The sequence below is a fragment of the Triticum urartu genome, chromosome 2 (genome assembly GCF_003073215.2).
Source record: "Triticum urartu cultivar G1812 chromosome 2, Tu2.1, whole genome shotgun sequence".
NCBI classification, from domain to species: Eukaryota; Viridiplantae; Streptophyta; class Magnoliopsida; order Poales; family Poaceae; genus Triticum; species Triticum urartu.
In genome coordinates, this window is record NC_053023.1 from 451,182,666 (window position 1) to 451,191,297 (window position 8,632).

Below are 8,632 nucleotides of genomic sequence, written 5' to 3' on the forward strand. Positions count from 1 at the left end.
TCGGATGCTCCTTGGTATGTTGGTCCTCAGAGAAGCAGAAGTGCGTATCACTCTCTACTACTGAAGCTGAATACATTGCTGCTGGTTCGTGCTATGCTCAATTGCTATCGATGAAGCAAACCCTCAAGGACTACAACATCAATATGAAGAATGTGCCACTATATTGTGACAATGAGGGTGCCATCAATATTGCTCATAACCCAGTTCAGCAGTCAAAGACAAAGCACATTCAGATTCGTCATCATTTTCTTCATGATCATGTGTTGAAGGGCAATATCTCTATCGAGCACGTGAAGACTGAAGAACAACTAGCCGATATCTTCACAAAGCCCTTGGATGAGAAGAGATTTAGCAAGTTGCGGTGTGAGCTAAATATCTTAGAATCTTTGAATGTCCTTTGAAAAGGGCACACATCCTAACACTTATGCAAAAATGATGACTTAGATGTGCAACACATGAAATAACGTTTTTCTTCAATCAATGAAGACCAACCCTCTAAGTGTGAAGAAATTAACAAAGAATTTGACTCTCAGAGCCCTACGACAATTGTACGCGGTGTCTGAAATCATCATTCTTATACGATGGGTCACTTAGGGAGTCCTGGACTAAAGGGTCCTCGGGTGTCCGGCCTGTTGGACATGGGCCGGACTGATGGGCTACGAAGATACAAGACCGAAGACTCTCACCCATGCCCAGATGGGACTCTCCTTGGCGTGGATGGCAAGATTGGCGTTCAGATATAAAGATTCCTTTCTCTGTAACCGACTTTGTATAGCCCTAGTCCCCTCCGGTGTCTATATAAACCAGAGGGCTTAGTCCGTAGAGACAATCATAATCAGATAGGCTAGACTTCTAGGGTTTTAGCCATTACGATCTCGTGGTAGATCAACTCTTGTAACCCCCATACTCATCAATATTAATCTAGCAGGACGTAGGGTTTTACCTCCATCGAGAGGGCCCGAACCTGGGTAAACATTGTGTTCCCTGTCTCCTGTTACCATCAACTTCAGATGCACAGTTCGGGACCCCCCTACCCAAGATCCGCTGTTTTTGACACCGACATTGGTGCTTTCATTGAGAGTTCTGCTATGTCGTCGTCAAAAGGTTCGATGGCCCCGTCAATCGTCTACAACAATGTTGTCCAGGGAGAATCCTTCCTCCCCGGACAGATCTTCGTATTCGGCGGCTTCGCACTGCGGGCCAACTCGCGTGGCCATCTAGAGCAGATCGATAGCTATGCCCCTGGCCATCAGGTCAGATTTGGAAGCTTGAACTACATCCTGGATATCCGTGGAGACTTGATCTTCGACGGATTCGAGACCACGACAGCCGCTCCCTGTCGCCACGATGAACATGACTTAAAACTGTCATCGGACCATGCCCAGGGGATAACTGCTCTGGCCATAGATCCGGAGCAGATTGCGCCATCCGAGGACAGGAAGCTCAACCCCGCCACGGAAACCGCAGACTCAGCGGCATCAGAGCCGCACACCAACCCAACCTCGAGTGGGATCTGTGTCACCGGAACCTGGGACCTATTTCCGGCTACAAGTTCCGAACCATATGTAACACCCTCGATGCGACTATATCTCCCACGTGTCGAGGCACGACTTAGAGGCATAATCGCATTGAAGGCATATGTCGCAAGTGAGGTAATCTTCACACAACCCGTGTAATATAATAAGGGAAAGAGATACATAGTTGGCTTACAATCGCCACTTCACCCAATTACATGAACAAAGCATTACATCAATCAGATACAATCAAGGCCCGACTACGGAGCCAAATAAAAGAAGAACCCCAAATGCGACAAAAAGGTCCCCGATCGACCCTAACTGGGCTCCACTACTGATCAATTAGAGCGAAACACCACAAAGGACAAGATCTGCATCGAGCTCCTCCTGAGCTTGGTTGCGTCATCTGGATGGACTCATTGGCACCTGCAAGCTGGTTTGGAAGTATCTGTGAGACACGTGGACTCGGCAATCTCGCACCCTCGCGATCAAGACTATTTAAGCTTATGGGTAAGGTAAAGGCATGAGGTGGAGCTGCAGCAAGCAACTAGCATATATGGTGGCTAACATACGCAAAAGAGAGCGAGAAGAGAAAGCAAAGCACGGTCGAGAACTATGATCAAGAAGTGATCCTAGAACAACCTACGTCAAGCATAACTCCAACAACCGTGTTCACTTCCCGGCCCCCACCGGAAAGAGACCATCACGGTTACACACGCGGTTGATTCATTTTAATTAAGGTCAACTTCAGGTTTTCTACAATCGGACGTTAACAAATTCCCATCTGCCCATAATCGCAGGCACGGCTTTCGAAAGTTCAAATCCCTGCAGGGGTGTCCCAACTTAGCCCATCACAATCTCTCACGGTCAACGAAGGAATAGACCTCCTGCCGAGACATTCCGATCAGACTTGGTATCCCGGTACAACAAGACATTTCGACAGGGTAAAACTAAACCAGCAACACCGCCCGAATGTGCCGACAAATCCCGATAGGAGCTGCACATATCTCTTTCTCAGGGCACACTCAGATGAGACTAGCTACGAGTAAAACCAACCCTCAAGTTTCCCCGAGGTGGCCCCGCAGGCAGCTCAGTTCGGACCAACACTCAGAGGAGCACTGGCCCGGGGGGGTGGGGGGGGGGGGGGGGGGGGGGGGGGGTTAAAATAAAGATGACCCTCGGGCTGGCCGACCCAAGGGAAAGAAAAGGCTAGGTGGCGAATGGTAAAACCAATGTTGGGAATTGCTGGAAGAGCTTTACTTAAGGCGAACTGTCAAGGGGTTCCCATAATAGCCCAACCGCGTAAGGGACGCAAAATCCGGGAACATAACACCGATATGACGGAAACTAGGGCGGCAAGAGTGGAACAAAACACCAGGCATAAGGCCGAGCCTTCCACCCTTTACCAAGTATATAGATGCATTAATTAAATAAGATATATAGTGATATCCCAACAAGTAAACATGGTCCAACAATGAACAACATCTCCACGTTCCAACACGGAACAAACTTCAATCTTCACCTGCAACTAACAACGCTATAATAGGGGCTGAGCGAAGCGGTAACATAGCCAATCAACGGTTTGCTAGGACAAGGTGGGTTAGAGGCTTGGTTCGACAATATGGGAGGCATGATAAGCAAGTGGTAGGTATCGCAGCATAGGCCAACAAAAGAGCGAGCCTCTAGCAAAGCAAAGCTAGTAGTGATTTCGAGGGTATGATCATCTTGCCTGAGATCCCGCAAGGAAGAAGAACGAGTCCATGAAGAAGATAAACGGACGTAGACGAACGGGTCCTCGCACACACGACGTTATCGGAACCAACCCGAAGAAGCAACACTGGAAAGAAGCAAACAACATAGTAAACAACCAACACATCAACATGGCATGATGCACAATCGAGTATGATGCATGTCCGGTTTAATGAAGCATGGCATGGCAAAGTGCACAAACAATCCTACAAATTAAGTGGAGCTCAATATGCAACTCTGTTGCATATTAACGAAACACCACGTGACTTATTTAGTTCTCTCTCGTTTATGTACCCAACTATATTAAATGTTCTTAGCATGGCAAGAGGGTGAAGCATGATGAAACAATCTAATCTAGGCAAGTTTAAATGAGGCCGGAAGCAACGAACAACAATTCCGGTAAAACCCCATATGCATATTTTAAGGTTTGGTACTGTTCTGCCCTAAACCATATGTTAGAGTTGTTAAACATGCAAAGTAAAGCCACCATGTTAAACTAGGCATTTTTCTACCCCATTTACATATAAAGTTTGTTAAATTCGGAGTTACGGTTAAATAGTTATGAATTAAATCATTTTAGCATGGCATAGGAGCAAATTTAATCAAACCACAATTTAAACATTTCAAGCATAGATGAAAGTTGCATATTATTAATCTACACAAAATTCTAAGCAAGTTTCATGTATAATTCATTTTAATCCGATGCACAGTTATTAAGTTATTAAATGCATGAAACTAGGGGGGTTTTCTGTAAAACTGCAATGGTCTAGATAATTAAACAAATTCACAGATCTGAAAAAAAACGTCATCGGGCTGCATCTAGATCATGAAGCCCATCAAAGGAAAAATCGGGGGCTGCTCACCCTGGGCCTTGGGAGCCGGCGATGCTGGGCCTTGGAGAGGAAGGCGGCCCACGCGAGCGAGGGGGAGGCGGCCCACGAGGCGTAGGTGAGCGGGAGCCCCGTCGTGCTCCTCCTCGAGCTCAAAGCCGAGGATGGCCATGGCGGCGGCGTGGCGGTACAGTGACTCCGGCGAGGGCTGCGAAGGCCGGGGGCGCGCGGGAGGCGCCGGAAATGGGTAGATCGGCGGCGGGGCATCCGGATCTGGGGCGGAGGACGCTCAAGGACGACGGGGATGCCGGGTTTGACGAGAGGGCGGCAGATCCGGCGAGATCCGGCCACTCCGGAGACGTGCACGAGGGCATGGGACTCCGGCGAGTACCCCTGGGGAGTACAGAGAGAGGGCGATCATGAGAGAGAGAAGCAGAGAGGAAAATGAGGCTGGACGGCGGCGCTGGTGACCTGACAAAGCGGCTGGGCGAAGCTCCGGCGATGGCCGGCAAAGGGGCGGCGGCGGCGCGCAGATCCGGCAGGGCGAAGGGGAGCCGGGCACGGTCGGGCGCTCCCGTGCGGCGGCGGCGAAACTGGGCCCGCGCGGGCCCCGGATGGGCTCCGTGGGCTGCGGCGGCGGTGGGACGGCGACGTCCATGTGTCGATCTCCGATTCACCCGGGGCGGCAGCGCGATCTCGTCCGGCCGGGACGGACATGTCCGGCGGGCGAGAGGGGAAGAGGATTAGGGTTGCACCGTGAAATTTTGGAAGGGATCACGCATTTATAGGTAGAGGGAGCTAGGAGAGTCCAAATGAGGTGCGGTTTTCGGCCACGCGATCGTCATCGAACGCTCTAGATTATGGAGGAGGTTTAGGTGGGTTTTGGGCCAAATTAGAGGGGTGTTGGGCTGCAACACACACGAGGCCTTTTCGGTCCCTCGGTTAACCGTTGGAGTATCCAAACGAAGTCCAAATGGTACGAAACTTGACAGGCGGTCTACCGGTAGTAAACCAAGGCCGCTTGGCAAGTCTCGGTCCAATCCGGAAATGTTTAATCCCCACACATGAGAAGAAGGTAGAAATGACCACCGGAGGAGAACGAAGCGCCGGAATGCAAAATGGACAACGGGGAAAATGCTCGGATGCATGAGACGAACACGTATGCAAAAGAAATGCACATGATGACATGATATGCAATGCATGACACGCAAGCAATGACAAGGCAACAACAGCGAATAACTGAATGACACCTGGCACATCGGTCTCGGGGCGTTACACCATATGCGTCCGCGCACGACGAGCTTGATTAGGCATCGATCGTCGAATTCAGCTCTGCGGACATCTTCGGCACTCGCCTTTAGGAGACGTGTAAACTCATTAAAAACACTCTCCTTAGTGGGGGACTCTCAGCCGAATTATATCCAGTTTGAACTGGAGGCTGACGACGGAGAATTCCGCTTCCCACCCCCACCCACTTACACTACAAAAAAATACACTTCCGTGATGATACGTGTTTGTCACAGTAGGTCGCGTTTTTTGTCATGCATGTACATCCATGAAAAATTTATGACAGAATCAAGATAGTCATACCTGTGCTGTCGTAGAAGTGTTCCATGACATTACCAAAATTATCATCACGGAAGTGTCCACTTCCATGATGATAAATCGCGCGTCACAGAAGTGCTTTCGTCAAGGGTGACCGACACGTGACATCCATCGTAACGAAACACCGTTAAGCTATCGGGTCGGGTTTTGGATCCGATAACCCGTTAACAGCCCCGACCAATGGGGATTTTCCATGTGTAAAATCATCATTGGCTGGAGGAAACACGTGTCGGCTCACCGTTGGGACAGATGTCATCCGCTCATTGGACCGAAGGCGCCTATGATACGGCGACACATGGCATGGCCCAACAGAGGCCCATTCCTGTGAAAAGGCCGGCCCGTTTGACTTGGTCAAAAGGTGGTGGGCCGGCCCACGGAAAGCCTATTGACGGCCTGTTCACATATAGCCCATTTACAGCCCGCTAACCCAGGGCCTGTTATGCCCTTTCCGAATTAGGCCCAGTAGCATCATCTGGGCCGTCCAATATGATTCAGCCCGTTTAACTTCTGGCCCATGTGTGGCCCATGACTTCTTTCGGCCCAGATGAGGACCTTTGTAACTCTTGGCCCATTAACGGCCCGTGGTGAAACTGGCCCATAATGAATAGTGTATCACTTTATACCCATTAATGGCCCATTATTCCATTGGGTCGTTTCCAGCCCAAGTTATCTTTCGACCTTCTCAGGGCCCATTGATTCTTGGGCTCATTTGCAGCATTCAGTTACATACGGCCCGTTACTGTCATTTTCTGCTTGTGGGCCAAATTCAGCCCGTCGTTACAGTCAGCCCGTTTGCGGACCGTAGATACGTTGGGCCATTTTCATGTAAAAAAACCCGTTGGGCTGTTTTCATAGAGTTATCAAATACGGCCTAATGACCCGTTATGGTCCACGAATAGTACAGCCCATGATTGGCGAAATGATGATACGCCCCGTAGAAGGCCCATGGATCCTATGGCCCGTATGAGGCCCATGGATAGTACGGCCCGTAGAAGGCCCATGGATCGTACGACCCGTAGAAGGCCCATGGACCCTACGGCCCGTAGAAGGCCCATGGACCCTAAGGCCCATATAGAAGGCCGATGGATCCTACGGCCGGACGAAGGCCCATGGATCATACGGCTCGTGGAAGGCCCATGATTATTTTGGCCTAGTTACCAAAAATAGGCTATTGTGGCCACTAGAAAAAACAGAAAAAGAACTGCAGTGACTACAAGCAAACAACTAAACAAGACAATAAGGAAATAAATAAGCAAGCAATTAACGCTAGCCTATTACCGCTATTACACATATTACATACACTTGGCATCAAAGTTCGCCACCAGTGCAAATATAGGGAACAAAGCAGCACATTACATACACTGGCCGTCAAAATTGGCCACCAGTGCAAATAAACGCGGCAACAAAACAAGAGCATAACTGAAACAACTTCAGAAGAGCTCAAGAAACGTTATCCTGGGTATCCACCATGCTGGCAATAAGCTTAGCAAGCTGATTACCTTTGTCCTGTTTGGCGCCAAAATCCTCCAACGCTTGCTGTTGCACCAGAAAGTATGCATCTGAATGCTCCAGGGACTTCCGCAGTCCTTCCGCTTCTTGTCGCAGCACAGCTGATCGATGTATTTCAGCTTGTAGTTGAGACTCAAGAAACAAACTGATTCAGACAGTGAGTTTGAATAGCTTGTGCAAGCGGTAGTGGCCAATAACTCGAACACTAAACCAAGACAGGACTTTGGGGTTGTCTCGCTGTCTTCAAGAAAGTCTTCCTTAGCTGTTTTACGAGCTTTGTTGGAGACCAACAAGGATGTGTCACTATCCTGAACCTTATCTGCATTACTTCCTTTACCATTGCTTAATAAGGCACTCTTCCCCAATATTCTGTCAGCATTCTAAAAGAAGAAACAAGCAGACACACAACAAGTTTAGCATGTACTAGTATATGAAACTCATTTCGGTGAACCAGTTCATTAGTAAGGTGGATAGGATTAAACTACCAAGTCTTCTATTGCCAAGTACTAGTACATAATAAAAGCATCAAACAAACATATATCTATGTCCTATGGTCACTGCATTGTCTTGCCAAATCAAAATAGAGACACAGTTCAAATCATATCAGTTCAAGACAAAGCAGCAGTGAAAGAATACAAAGCGTGGGAAACTACACGGCACAACAAGATTTCAGATGGGTACCACGAGTCTACATGTACAACAACACTATTGGCTCTGTTGTGATGCTAGTAATGTGCATGATATGAAAGTCAACTGTATACACAATTGAAATTGAAATCAACAGAGCTATTGATAAGAGCAAACTTGTTAAAGAAACATGCGTGAACATACCTGCTGTGCCATTGGAGTTTCGATTGGATCCTTCAATTTAAAAATAAGTTTGTATGAGTAAACACCGTGATATAAGAACAAAGCAATCATAGTTAAAAAAGGCGCGCCTAAGCGAGCGCTTAAGCGCGCCTAGGCTCTAGGCGTTGGCAAAACGCATTGCACATAACCACGCATAATCTGTGCATAACTACGCATAAGCATGCGCTTTGGTCAGTAAAGCGCAAGGCAGTGGCAAAACGCACAATTAACGCCTAGCGCTTTTTTGAACTATGATAGCAATGGAATCTTAAATTAGAATAGTTGTTCTTCAGGTTTAGGCACTTGTTCTACATGAATAGAGTACAGTAAGACATAAGAATATAATACTTAAAAATAGAAAATGAGCTCATAGACCTTACCACATTCTTGGTTCGGGATCAGTACAGAACAAGGCGTTCCCAGTTATCGTCCAGTAAATGTGTCTCAGGAGAATGTAAGGGAATTTGATGAGTTTGTTTGCCGGTGAAGTACGTTTTCTTCAGGTAATTCCGATACTGCCACCAAGCATTCTTGAAGATAGCAGAGGTATTAGCACAAGTTACCTCATCCATATTT